The 14,923-nt window shown below is 43.7% G+C and overlaps 1 protein-coding gene across 5 annotated transcripts in view; it reads left to right on the top strand.

Annotated features, from left to right (window-relative positions):
- Positions 1 to 14,923, top strand: part of Smyd3 (SET and MYND domain containing 3) — a 566,094-nt gene that overhangs the window by 292,664 nt on the left and 258,507 nt on the right. The window contains exon 1 of one of the 5 annotated variants that reach the window (XM_017312213.1): positions 12,962 to 13,068. The exons of the other annotated variants lie outside the window; for them this stretch is intronic. The gene's annotated coding sequence lies outside the window, so the exon portion shown is untranslated. Of the gene's footprint in view, positions 1 to 12,961; positions 13,069 to 14,923 lie in introns of those variants that run through there. 5 annotated transcript variants of the gene reach the window in all.

Raw genomic sequence — 14,923 nt, 5'->3', positions numbered from 1 at the left:
GTAATCAGTGGGCTAGCGGCAAGTGAGAACTGGATCCCTTGATGTGAGGTTGTTAAGGGAACCCGGAATTCTAAGCACAGGTCCATGACTTTTCTAGAAGCAGCAAGCAGATTTTTCTGGTCCATGGAAAATTTTCAGTGACAGAGTATTTTTAAAGCCTTCAGATTCTTATAACATATTGTGGTGTTTTTTTTTTTTCTTCTTCTAATAAAATCTGACCTTAAGCTTAAGCATCAGTTTGTCAAATATCCATCTCGCTCTCCCTTGAGCTCACTTCAGGCTTCAGATGGATTGCGAACTGCCGAGTGGCTGCTCTAGAGCTGGCATAATCCAATGGGATGGGATCTATTTATAATAAAAACTGTGTGGGAGCTATACCCAGATCATAACATTATTTCTTTATCATACCCAGCCCAAGTTTATCTTTATAATGTAGTATTCTGCCAGCCTAATAGGCAATAATTTCTTTTATTAGACTCCCAACTAGAATGGATTTAGTACTTTTCTTAGTTCATTCATCTGATCTAATCTTTGCTGCATCTGGGAGATAATTAAAAAGCAGTCCTTGAACTCAAGGAGCCTGTGGTCTATGGAGAAACAAAAATGAAATCACACCAGTACACCAAAGCAGTTTTATGGCACAGACCAGCAGTTTTCAGCCTGTGGGTCATGACCCCTGTGGGGTTGCATATAGATATTTACATTTTGATTCAAAACGATAGCAAAATTACAGTTATGAAGTAGCAACAGTAATTTTATAGTGTGTGTGGAGGTCACCACAACACAAGAAACTATATTAAAGGGTCTCAGCACCTGGAAGGTTAAGAACTATTGGCATAGACAGCACAGAGCAGAGAGATGCCTGCCCTGGTGACAAGACATACAGAGAAGAAAGAATTGTCTGGGTAAAGATGATGACCTTAGGAGTGGAGATAGCCCATTTCAGGCTGTGGAGGCTCAGAGTTAGGACACCGGTCTGCTGACTTGAAGTCAGGGTCATGGCCTTCCCTTGTTTGAGAATATAGCTGCTATTTGCTTGGCTGATCTGACTGACCATGTATTGGATGTACATTCTCTTCTAGCCTGAACCCCCTGGAGGCTTTTCAGACACCATTTCAGTCGAATGCAGATGTTCTGCTAATTACACAGCCACTGGAATAGTGTGAACACTGGAGTTAGTGTGTTAGTGTGTCAGCTCTCCCCAGACTAGAGGTACAGGCAGTGTGTATCGGGATTGATCAGATCCTCTGCAACAGTGGCTACTCACTCTTAATGGCTGAGCCATCTGCCCAGCGGTTTAACAGGTAGATCTGCATTCAGTACAGCAAGGGCAGGAAGCATTGATGAATTTACCCTCGATAAAGGCAAGATTTGTGGAGATTGTAAGGAGGGTGATTTCTGTGTACCTGAACTCATAGTGTGACCTGTACCCCTTTGCCATCACACTTAGATCTTCTTATTGTAACTGTCAGTTACTTCGGTGGAGTATCAGCCCCTGGAGCTGATGGGCAGCATGCGGCACATGCCGTATGCGTAGCGGATGCTCAGGGGACACCTGAACGTTCACACGGATGCTTTAGCCACGGCCGTGAGGGACTGACCCTGGAGTTTGTTTGTTTGATTTTTGTTTTTAAATCAAAAAGAGTGTCATGTCTTGTCAGAAACAAGTCTTGCTCTGAAGCCAGTTATAATGTCAATAAAGGATTAAACTTCGTTAGACTTTCATTTTCCAGAGACTAACTAGACCTTGATTTTTCACTGTTCCTTGGAGAGAATTCACTGGAGACAGTTCTTGTTTAGAGCTTAGATGATGGTGGTGGTGGTGATGCCGTTAATGATGTATGTGTGCCTAGTGTGTGTGTATATGTGTGTATGTGTGCATACACATATGGATTTTTCCCCCCACCTACTTGGCTTTTTGAACCAACACCTCTGTAATCTCAGTAGTAATTCCATTGTAGATGAATTCATTTGGAAGAGTTAAAAACAAAAAATCACTTCTGTCTTTTGGTCTTGAGTTGACTATGCTTAAGACTGCCATGGGGGTGGGGGTGACCCAGGTGACACAGCTGGGGGTCTGGTGAGCTTATGAGAATGGAATTCAGAAGACCCATTTGTTTACAAGAGCCTCAGCAATCCATTGTATTGTTTCCATCTGCTTTAGGTCTGCAAAGACAAGTGTTGGGATTTTCTTTAATAGGCTCTCTTTTGAGTTAGTTAATTCAGCTAAGTCTACAATTACCCAGGGAAGGCAGGGTTCCTGCTCTGAATTGCTTGATGAGGGGCCAGTGGGCTGGGCTGTACATCTTGGAGCCACCCACCTGGATAGTACAAACTGCTCTGTTATAAAAAGATGCACCTTTATGAGCTTGTCCACGGTTGATACATGGCTCCTTTGTTTAAAGAACAATCCGAAGAGAAGTACTTTGCCTCCATTTTTTGGAGAGCTGTTTTCTAAATGGGAAAAAATAGAAATATTAACAGCTCAAAAGGCTTTTTCCAATAGCCTGGTTTTCCAATAGGCAGTTTCCAACAGTCCAACATTCATGCATGCATGCATTCATTCATTCATTCATTCATTCATTCATTCATTATTTCTCATTCATTCTAACTTGCTTGGGAGCTATACTTATCTTCCTTGTGCTTCTAGAAGGTATAGATCAGTGCCAAAGGGCTTGCCTACCAAATAGTAGTTCCTGGATTTGATCCCCAGCCAAACAAAGCCCCCTGGGCCCCACAAGTGTTAACTCATCCATGATGTTCCCTTAGCAGTTAATATCCAAAGCTATTGAAGACCCACGAAGCAGAACTTTACGGTTACCTCAATAGCCCACAGCTTCTTATGAGCTAGTACCTTTCAGAAGCAGAGAGAACGGAGGAGAGATAGGCTGGGAACATGGCTCAGTTGGTAAGGAACCTGTGGCACAAGCAGGAATACCAGATTCCCAGCATTCCCTGAAAGCTGGGCATGGCACCTTAGCACTGGAGGGAGGGAAGGGAAGGGGAGGGGAGGATGGGGGGATGGGAGGGTCCCTGGAGTAGAGTGGCTAGCCAGTCTAGTGGTGGGTGGGGATCTCTGGAATTTGGTGGCTGGCCAGTCTAGTAGTTGAATCACTGAGAGACCCTGGCTCAGGAAGGACTTTTACCCCTGGCCTCCGTACACAGGTGCAGGCACACACAAATTAAATTTAGACAAAATCGTGGGAAGCAAAGAAAAAAAGACTTGACCTCCATTGGAAGGGAGACAGACGGCTGTGCCACCCTGAAAGCCAATGGTGAGAGGATGCATCTTGATTCCTCTCTGGTAAGTGTGGCGGTCATAGGCAAATCAGGTCTCTGCTTATAGTGCATCTCATGGAGAAGTCATTGCTGTTCTTTGTCTTACCTCGCCATTCAGAAATCATGTTGGGTTTGTTTTTCCCCATTTTCTCTCTCCCTCTCCCTCTCCCTCTCCCTCTCCCTCTCCCCCTCCCCCTCCCCCTCCCCCTCCCCCTCCCCCTCCCCCTCCCCTCCCCCTCCCCCTCTCCTTCCTTCCTTCCTTCCTTCCTTGCCAAAGCATTTTGGTGAAAAATGAATGAGCTTCCAATTTTGTTTGGCAATGTCTATATTAAACCAATGGATACAGGCTTTCACCTTCCCTATATTTAATTCTTAGCTTCAACTTGAGATCACATTAATTTTACATGAGCTATTCTGTTGCATGCTAACAACCACCGGCTTTTATCTACTGTTCTTGTGGTCTTCTGGGGTGGGTTCTCTCACTGCAAAGGACAGCTACAATACAGCAAATGGCAAACCGTGTCAGAAGTATTTCTTAGTCTTTAAACCCATCTGGGGTTTATTAGTTTTCCAGATATGGGCTAACATGGGTCTGTGACTAGGCATAAGGCCCAGAGAGCAGGATTAGGTAGGTTTCCAGGGGCTCTGAACTCATGTCAAGCAAAACTGTTGTGCTGGGTGGCTAAGTCCACTGAATGGGGAAAAGTCTAAAATTGCTTTATCTCATTGCATAATGTTTGTAAATTTTATTCAATTAAATTACAGCTTTAGGGGCTCATGAGGTTAAAATTAAATTTTTGTGAAGTTTTGATAAGGAGACAGCCAAACAAGGCTGATCAGCAGTGGCTGCTTTGGAAATGTGTTGGCCGAAGTGTGAAAACAAAGGGTTTGGGTTTCAGGAGCCCTTGGCATGCCGAGCCCATTGGCTCAGAGGTGGAAGTGCGCACCTGCTGCCTGCCATCACAGGTCTTTCTCTGTCCTGTGTTTTCTCCGAAGTAACCTCCAACCATGAAGCAAGCATCCTTTATAACTCTCACCCCAAGGCAGTGTTGTAGGCAGGCTGCCAGTGATGTTAGGCTGTCTTCTGTTTCCCTCCCTTGTTGCATGTTCTTTAGTCTTTAAGATATGGCCACCTTAGTAAGTTGCCCCCCCCTGCCCCCCCCCCCCCCCCACAGTAGTGATGTTTCTTTCCTCGGTCAGCTCTGCCAGGCTGAAGGATGACAAAGAGCACAGGACAGGCTTCCAAGTAAAAGACTGGGGCTTCAAAGCAACATCCATTATGGTTTGCTGAACCTCTTCCTCCCCCTGACCCCTCTCCCCCCTCCCCGTGTGTGTGTGTGTGTGTGTGTGTGTGTGTGTGTGTGTGTGCACACGCGCGCGTGCATGTATGAGATGCCCTAAACTTCAGCAGGGGAAGCTCATGCTTTGAGATGTAGTGGTGAATTCTTTCCTTGTCCAAGCCCTCTGTTTATGCTTTTTGAGCATTCTCTTTATCAAGGCTCAGCTGTTCACTTCCTTCTGGAGTGCATGCAGGTTTTAGTTTAGGTTGTTGTTTGTTTTGAGACAGGGTTTTACTCTACAGCCCAGGCTGGTCTCACATTCATTATTCTCCTTCCCCGGCCTCCTAGTGGTGGGTTATAGGCCTGTACTGCCTGTTAAAGGTACCACCTTCCTTTTTAAAATCTAGTTCTCACTAGAATATTCCCCATTCCCTTTATGAAGAAGCCCCTGTTGCCTGTTCTCCATGTCTGGTCACCCTTGGTGTCTGACAGGTGATTAATCTTCTGTTGTGCCCAGTGTCATGCAGCCTGTCTCCAGCAAGAAACTTGTTAGTTTAGCTTAGTCAGAATTCTAGCTTTGGTTTGTTCTTTGACGGTGACAGACTTAAAGCCTTGTTTATATTAGAGGGGCTAAAACTGGGATGGTGCAAAAATTGAGAAGGGACATAATGGAGAAACAGTTTGTGTGACATGTTCCCGTCAACTTATCTGTGCTCACTGTGCAGTGTATTATGGACTGATATGTGGACCTGGTGCATACACTATGACTGTCCTAAAGCTCCTGCCACTTGCCAACACACCTGGTGGCAGCTGCTGCTGCTGCTCCTGCTCCTTTCCTGCTCCTCCTCCTCCGCCCCTTCTCCTCCTTCTTCATTCTTTCCTTAAACTGTTGACCTCAAAAAAGCTCAAAAAGCAAATATAACATAATTTGAGAATCAAAATGAAGCAGAGTATCAATTTAATATAATTAATTAACAAACTATATTAAATGTACAATCAAATGTATGTATATGTGTGTTTGTATGTATGTAGGTTATGTGTGTGTGTATATGTACTTATGTATGTGTATTATGTATATGTATGTCTGTATGTGTATATGTATGTATATGTGTGTAAGTATGTATGTGTGAATGTGTATATATATGTATATACTCATGTATGTGTATGTACTCATGTATGTGTATGTATATGTATATATGTACTTATGTATGTACTTATGTATGTATAAATATGTATGTATGTATGTATGTGTATGTATGTACTTATGTATGTGTGTGTGTGCACGCGTATATATGTACAGAGTCTGCCTATGCTGTCCAGGACCTCCTAGCAGCAGTGCTTCCCTTGGAGCAGCCTTCAGAGTATCTGGGACTACAGCTACATGCTACCACACTCTCCTCCATTCAGTTTTGAACTTTAAAAAAAAATATGCTTTTCTTCTTTTACAAAATCAACACGTGACATTTACTTTTTTTTTTTTTAAAGATTTATTTATTGATTATATGTAAGTACACTGTAGCTGTCTTCAGACACTCCAGAAGAGGGAGTCAGATCTTGTTATGGATGGTTGTGAGCCACCATGTGGTTGCTGGGATTTGAACCCCTGACCTTCGGAAGAACAGTCGGGTGCTCTTACCCACTGAGCCATCTCACCAGCCCGACATTTACTTTTAAAGTATGAAAAGATGTAGTTACAAGTTAAGCCTCTAAGTATGGTGGTGCCTGAGAACAGGTTCCCTAGCAGGTGGACATCATGGCTGGGGATTGTCAAGAACTCAAAGGATACCTGCGTTATGTCAGGCACTGGGTAGGGAGCTGTGGTGGACTCCGGGAGGGTTGAAAAGCAAATACCCCACCCTCATTAAGCCATCAATGTCAGAGTGATGCTGTTTCTTGGATTTCTGTTTGACAACTTTTGCCTGTAACATGAAGAAGTATGCACTGTGGTTAGTTTTCTCTTATTAATATCCCATTTGCTCGTCTTTAAAGCATAGCTCATCCCAGTGGATTGGAAGTTGTGGACAGAACTTGTTGTCTTCTAAGCTGAGGACTGCAGCAAAGCCATCAAGATGCTATGAGGGATGGCTTCCCTGAAAGCATGGCTGATCACTGAGCTCTGTTAGAGCCCAAGCCTAGGCAATCCCTTTCCCCCATCCTAGTAGCCCAAAGCATAGTTCTCATGTCATTTGTTGGCCATCTTGGTTTGTGTTAGTTTATTTATCCTTGAAGCCTTCACTTCGTTGCAAAGTCATCCAAATGCAAGAAAGTTGTTTAGAGAGCAGGGTGCTCTTAGGAGCTTCCATCCAACCTTTTGTGATGTAGCCACTGGGTTTGTTGTGGATCCTGTCAGGGCTTGCACACTCTCTTTGACAGAGGGGCAGTGTCACAGACACGAGAAACGAAGTTCAAGAAAGTGAGACTTGGCAGAGTGGAGCTGTCTGCAGCTCAGTGGGGGCTCTCCCTGATATTTGCAGCGACATTTAACCTTGAACTTTGCAGAAGACTCCTGGTCTCTGGAACCAGGTGTGCCCTCTTCTGAGGAGCAGTGAGCAGTCTGCAAAAATGGAGAAGGAAGTGGGCAGGACTAGTGTGGGATGAACAGATGTGCTGTCTGTGTGGGGAGATGCCCAGCGGGGCGTCCACAGAGCCTTGACACCAGATCAGAAGTCAGGCTATCACACTGACAGGCTGTCAGAGTCTTCAATGGCTACCTTTCACATAAATTAACCCTTTTAATCAACATGTCTGCCCTACCTGTTGAGGGTCTCTGAAAAGGTTAAACTAATCTAAATATTAACCCCAGTAAAACAATTAGGACGGGCCAGTGTGCTTGGTAAACATAATCTTTTGTATCCCAAAAGATGACTAGAATTTATTATAATTATTATAAAATTTAATTTTAGTTTTTATTTATTTTTAATTTTAATTACACAAAGCAGTGTTTCTTCTCTCTTGGCATGGAGAATGGAGGGGTGCTCATCTCCTCCGGACTCTCCATAATTCCTTAGGAGATGATATACTGCTAAGGGTCATTTAATGATTTAATCAGGAAGGGCTGGCTGTGGTGAGGCAGTGAGAACTGGCATTTAACAAGTTAATTGGAATTGGAGAGAGCTATTAAAAGGCCAGGAGAAGGTCTTTTATGAAGCCCTCAAATCTGCTTCAAGCCTGAAGATCTTATTAAATTATGCTAAGGGTGTATTTCCCTTTCACTGTAAATCACCCATTAGGATCATCTAATCAGCTTCCTCAAAGTTGCTGCAGATGGAAGTATTATTAGCCTCACCATGATGGAATTTTAATTTTTTTTCCTCTTCAATTGTTACTGTATCGATGTTGAATACTGGATATTTTCTTAGCCCACTGAGACCAAACCAGAATTGATTTTAGAAATTTCTTCTCTCTCTTTTTTTAGTTTCAAACAGAATTGTTTGAGGCACTGGTGACGGATTATGGTTCTCAGCACACTCAATTGTTCTGTTGGTGTTGAAGGTGTGGCCTGCTCTCCTCTGAACAGGCATTCAGTGTGCTGTTTTTCGTGTGTCCCACCACAGAGGAGCAGATGGAGATTTTTGGATCCCATTGTCCCTCTGCTAATGACCCAGAGATCTGTTTATTTCACAGCCATATGTGGGACACAATAATTGTTTCAAAAATAAATATCGTGTGGACTGTTGATCTTAGGGAGTAGACTCTGCCAGGCCCGGGGAGACTGTTTTTGGTGGCCTTTTGTTCTCAGCTTACCAGACTCATGTGAATGCTCCAGGGTAACTGAAGGGCTCTCTTGAGACTGTTTGCAGTTTCATACTGGAGAGAGGAGGTTGAGGGTAAAGACAATTAAGAAACATTGTGTCTCTTTAGTGATTAGAAGCTCAACTTTCCTTTACTTGGAGAGAACGCAAAAATGGTTTGCAAAGCAACACTTGAGCTGCAGCTGACACTTAAGTCTTTTAGCATGCGTTTAGATGTGGGCACATGGGCATATGCATGTATTGCCACATATATTGTCTCCACTATGTTTTTTAAAAGCTGCGCATATTGAAATTTTTATAACTGAAATGCCTCTTTCATAGAACAAGAAATCCGGTGTCGTTTCCTGATGTTATTTTTAAATAAAGTTTAGAAGAATATTTGAAAATCACATAAGTAATACCCAGCTCCTTCTCCCCCTCTTGTGAAGGGCCGAGAGCTAAAGGCAGAGATGTCACTCTCTTACTGAGCTCAGTTCTCTCCTTGACATTCCTTATGAGAGGAAGGGTCTAGGTAAAATGCCCAGGCTTGCCTTCAACTTATAACCCTCCTACTTTAGCTTCCTAAGTTATAGGCTTGCCCTATGGCTAACTGCCAATATTTTGTTATCTGATTCATTTTTTTTCAGGCAGGTCAACTAAAATATGATAGGAAACATTGAAAAGAGATTTTTAAAAAAAAAAAAAAAGGAAAACAAGGTCCGAATTTATTTGTTTTAAATATTTAAGTGTTCAAATATTGGGTCTTATCTGAATGCACAGCATGTAGTGCCCATTCTGGCACCTTTTGACCTTTATAACCAACTCTTTCAGCCCAGTAGGTCCTTGAGTATGTAGAATGTCTGGAAACTCACTCCCAGCGTCATGTAGGTCATAGGGCTTCCTTGGTTGGTAGTGACTGAGTGGTTGAAGGCTGCCTGTTGACATGCAAGAGGCAGGCAGATGTGTGGGTTTATAGATTTTTCTTGTTGGTCATTTATACCAGTGTATAGACTTACAGCATGACCAAATGCATGTGTGAGGTAGTTTTCCCTACTTTATTCATCGTTTGGTGGGGGTGGGGGGGATGGGGGTGTGTGTGAGCTCTTCATAGCTCACTTGTCTTCTTTATGCCAGTAAATTTAAGTGTTAGTCTAATGGTAATTTATAAACGATACATGGTGTTGAAGAAGTTTGCAACAATAATGAAAAACTCCCAACACTCCGGCAAACTGTTCAGGAAAACTCAATGCACAGAGCCATCTTCAGACTGGTAGAAACGGAACTTGTGACAGCCTGTAACTGTAGTCACAGAACCATACTTTGGAAGAAATTAGATGCTTGGACAAAATTAACTTGATTTAAGACCATCACTGAGAAAAGCCAGTGCCATTACTCCCCAAGATGACCTAGGGGTAGGGCTCCCGTTTCTCTGCATCTTGCTGATATGTCAGGCGGGTGTCAGGTTATGCTAGGGCAGGAAAGATGATGCTGCTGTCTCCTAGTTAGACTGGTCGTTCGGGAGCTGCGTAGGGTAGGATGGAGGTAGGGGCATTCCAGCATTTGTCCTGTTTGTTGGTACAAATTAATCAAACAGAACTTTAAAGGGCATGAATCGAAGAGATTCCTGTTTGTGGTGTGAAAAAAAAAATGATGTTTTTCAGTGTTTTTTCAAGTAATTAAGTACTCCAGAAGTGAATATTTCATAATGAAAACATAGTTATAGGCCCTGAGGGGGGCGGGCTATGAACTGGAGATGAGTGTCATACTTCTAGTTCTCCTCATATTCCTGGACTACATTCAAGAAAGTGAATCAAAGCCCAAAGACTTGGAGGAGAAGTGCTTGGGCATCAGATGCCTTGGAGGAGCCCATCCTTGCTGCTGACTTCGTCTAAGCTATACTCGTTGTGGGGTAATCAGACATGGAGCTGTGATGAGCATTTGTAAGACCTGCAGACCCCGTAGTTAAGTCAAAAGGCAGCTGCTGTCTGTTTCATATACACCATCCAGGTAGCCAGCACTTTACCAGCTCACTGGAAGCTAAGGTCAGGCGTGTAACTTGCTGTACTTGTGTTAGGTGTGGACTGACTCCTGAGTACTGAAGTTAGTTATGCTCTGTGAGCACTGTCCTCTGAGTCCCCTGGAGCAAAGCTGATAGCAGTCAGAGGGCTTGGCTCTCACGCCTTCGTTCTCCCCGCTGCCATGGGTTACTGAGGTCGCTGTGCATCTTGTTTCTGTTTATTCACTTGTACTTTTTGCCAGGAAAGAAGTCTGGACAAGGGTAGTATTAAACTGTCTCCACAGAGCTCTTGTTAGTCCCACCACGGCCCACTGGCAAGAGTAGTCCAGGGTTCAGTAGTTCACGTTGTCAGTTTGCTCCGAGTTCAGTGAACAAAGCAAGCCCTGGACACAAAGCAAGAACTATACACTTAAACTAATAGGAGTCCACAGGGTAGTGGGTAAATAGCAACAGTCAGCTAATCAACGAAGAAGGGAAAGTTTCCAGCATGTATTTATTTAGTGTGTGTGCTTCTGAGTGCCTCTGCATGCCATGGAGGATGTGGAAAGGATGGTGAACACTTATGTAGGACTCAGTTCTTGCCTTCTGCCATTCAGTCTCCGAGAATTGAACCCATTGAGGCATCTCACTGGACAGTACTTTCTTTCTTAATTCTTTTTCTTATTAGCAGAAAATCTTAGTGCTGAGTTTTCGGCTGCAGAGAAAGTGCTATTTGATATGTATCCTAGTTACAGTATCTCCAGCCCCACAGAGCTGCATGAATAGTATTCATAGGGGAAAACTATTTTATCGACTACCATAGGTATTGAAGATCATAGCCCCGTGGTTGTAGATAGATGTATGACGACCTTTGTAAAGGGGAGTTTTAAGAGTGGGCACTGGTGTATAAAAATAAGAACAGGATTGGTGATAATGTTCTGGCCATTCCTCCCTCAAAGGGTAGCTGCTGGTCGTGCAGCCTTTTTTGGCTTTGATTGACTTGCCTGGCGATTTGGATGCTACCAGCTGCATTTCCTCATGTCCCCTCCTCATTTCCTCCTTTGAGGTTTCAGGCTCAAGTTGAGATGTCCAAGCACTGGCATAGCCTTCTTTCACTCCTCCTCACTTGACGTGTTGTCCCAGTGTGTGCTCCCAGAGTCCCTTGTACTTCGTCATGTCCACATGTGGAGTCCTTGTCGACCACACCACGTGCCACCGTCTCTTACTTGTGCCTTGTCTCTTGCATCTAGCATCTAGTGTAAGTTCAGTAAGAGTTTGTTAAACGAGCGATTGCATAGCTGAAGCCTTACAGAAGATTAAGAGGTTAAAAACTGACTCTGAGGTTCTTCTGCTAGTCACTCCCAACTGTACTAGCTGTGTCTGCATTAGCTGCCAGTGGGCCCACTTATGAGAAGAGACAGTCAGTCTAGGAAGCAAATTACAATATTGTATGTGACTGGCGCCATGATGTGGGCGGGGCCTTTGGATGCCAGCGGAGGAGATGCAGTCCAGCCTAGGGAGCCCAAGGAGACAATTGGAGAACACCATGTCAGGTGAGAGAAGGCTATTGGCCGAGTGTGGGAAAGTCGTCAGTGAGGGCGTGACAGAGAACTCGAGCATGACATCAGTTCAGACTCTGCAGATCCCAAAGCCTATAGAGAGGGATGTGTAACTAAGGCAGGGGGTGAGTGTGACAAGGAGGAGCCGGACGGGAGAAAAGCAGCTCTGAGATACTAATTAATACCGTGGAGGTTAATGTTTGTATAAAACCCTTTTGGTTTGGGTAGCAATGCAGTGTGGAAAGCCCACGGTTCGTGTCCCTCGTGTGGACTTCATATCAGGCTGGTCATTCAGGCCTCTTAGTGCTATTTTTTAACACCGCGAGTTCATACTTTTTCAAGTATTTTTAGGACTTCTAATGAAGCCTGTTTTATACACAGGATGCTGACTAAATCTGTTGAGCGTATTTTAAAAGGGCATTGTGCAGTAGAAATGCCAGGGCACTAATCAGTGGTACAATCTTGCTGACCATCTGAGAGAACAACCACAGTTAAGCGGGGCCCTGCCTTCAGTTCCTGGCTGCCAACAAGGTTTCATTCATAACAGACATGCCACCTTCTCTAGCTCCATACATAAAGCGAGCGGCCTTAGATGTGGCTGAGCGACTGGGGCACAGCTCTGGCATCGAACTCCCAGCGAAGCTCTTTTTCTGGGACTGGCTTCTCCCCTCTTAGGACCTGTGCATGCAAGGGTTTTGTTGACAGTCCCTCCTGTCCTGTATATAACCTTCACGAATCGATTCTGTGTCCTGGCTGGGTTTTTTTCCAGTGTTTGAGACTCTCGCTCACATGCTTTCTAAATCCAGTTTGTTACCTTAACACAATTAGATAGTCCTTCAGTCGTCCTGGGACTCTGGCGATTTCATGGAAATCTGAAGAAAGAAATAGGGACAAGTGGCCTGGGTCTTTCAGAGTCCTCCACTGGGAACTACTGAGAAGACTTGGACGTAGCCGTGTCCATATCTCTCTGATCTCTGCTGTGTAAATGCCTCTGCTTCCAGACTTAGGTTTCAGCACAGCTTCAGGGCAGCTATGAGCCGTTTAGAGGGTGGGGAGATGGGGGGTCCTGTGCTGTTTCCACTGGCAGACAAAGGTCCTGTTTCTACCGCAGACTTAAATGGAGTGGACAGCTGCTCAGTCTCGTGGGTGCACAAAGAAATGCAAACCAAACTCATGACCAGGTCAAAAGGAAATGCTTTTGAAAACTGAAAGCTTCAACAAAGGTCTGTGAGCGTTTAATGAATATTTAACTGTTCATTTTTTAGAAGTCTTAATGGAGCAGTTTAAGTGCTGCTAAGCAGTTTAAATGATGTTTGACCAGAAATAGATAGATGAGTGGATACCTCTTCCAAAATGGTTATCTAGTTCTAAAAATTGTAGTTAAAAGAAACACAGTAACACAAAGGGTCTCATACCTGGAGACTGTAATAGATAGGCACATAGTTTTGAGTGAGAGTTTGTAGGAGAAAGAATGTACTAGAAAAATATGATCATTATGCATTGGTATTTTAAATAACAAAGTCAAGTAATTACTCACACAGTAGTTAAAGGTTCAGAAGGCTCTTTAACTAAAAATGTGTCAAAGCCCTTCTGGATACACTATGTCTTATGTCTGCACATACATGTATTTATCAGCAGAAGCATGGACCATCTACTGATAACTGTAAGACTTCTGAATTTAGTAAAATACTCAATAACAAAGGAGACATATTATGATCTATACAAAGTTAAAATTTCTAAATAGTTTATGTTATCATACTGGAAGCAAAAATAAGCAGCAATCAAACTCCTGATACCTACTTTTGAGGGTACAGTTTAATTAGGCTATTTTGTGGGGTTTCCATTTTTCCTTTTGACTTTTATGCCAGAAGTAATAAGTTGAGAACTGTCAAGAAGGGAGTGCAGGTGTGCTTTCCTGCCATGAGCCTTTATCTGGATTATATTCAGTAGCAATACTGGCATTTGTCTTGACATGCGTTTCCTGATCAAAATGACACTCTGCTGCCTTAGCTAGATCCAGGCTGCTATATGAAGCTAAGCCAACTCATGTGTGCAGGGTTCTGTGGCGGACAGAAGCACAGGCTACATTCGGAAGCAGCTGCTGATCTTTTTTATTTTTTCTTATTAACGACTCTGTATTAGTTATGAAGTCATTATATAAGTATGTACAAAATACCTCAGAAGTTTGAATGTAGATACTGGCTTGGAGGAAGAGGGGTCTATCCCAGGGGTGAGGCCCCGTTTACTGAAAGTCAGAGGAGTGCTAAGGACTGGGCATCAGCCAGTTCACATTGCCTTATGAATACAGCCAGGGCCTTACCAGTGCTACTGTGTTTAAACTTACAATCACAGCACTGCTGGAATCCTCCATTTGTCTTCTGTTCAAAGTTAGAATGAAAAGGCACAGGTAGGTTCTGCCCATGTTGTATTTTCAGATCAAGTTGCCATCTTGGCAGATAAACATTTTCTAGAGAGAATGAATTTGTCTTACGTTGTTTTCTGTTGCTATAATAAGACACCTGAGGCTGGGTACTTCAACTCACCAGTTTTAAGAGCTCAGGAGATATATTCTTGGCTCTGGTGAGGGCCACATGGTGGGTAACGACACAGTCATTGGATCATATGCAAGAGTGTGCTTGAGAGGGACCAAGAGTGATGGAAATGGGAGAAAGAGGGATCACTTCTACCTTTGCACGACAACTCTGGGATTTCATCTGCTGTGTGACACATTAATGTGTTCATCAAGGGGAGATCCTGTTCCTTAAAATTCCGTTCTTTGACCATCGCCTCGGTTAGAGACCATACTTCCTGCACATGGGCCCTTGCTGACAGCAATCTTCCTTGGTTAGATTCTAGAGATTGAAGGCACGGTCCTTGGCTTGCTAGGCAAGATCCATGCTATACAGCATGAGACACATTCCAGCCCTGCAGAGTCTTTACTTAAATGTAGACAGCAGAGAAAACGACTGCTTAGGCTGTCTTGCTCAGCTTCGGTGAGAGCTGCTATAGTTCTTTTCCTCACTGTTGCCTTCCCACTGCTTCAAAAGGAGAGAAACAATGACTGAAGCCCAGTGATGT

Source organism: Mus musculus, chromosome 1, assembly GCF_000001635.26.
Source record: "Mus musculus strain C57BL/6J chromosome 1, GRCm38.p6 C57BL/6J".
Taxonomy (NCBI): Eukaryota; Metazoa; Chordata; class Mammalia; order Rodentia; family Muridae; genus Mus; species Mus musculus.
Note: the sequence above shows the minus strand (reverse complement) of the source record. Positions and strands in the feature narration are given on the sequence as shown.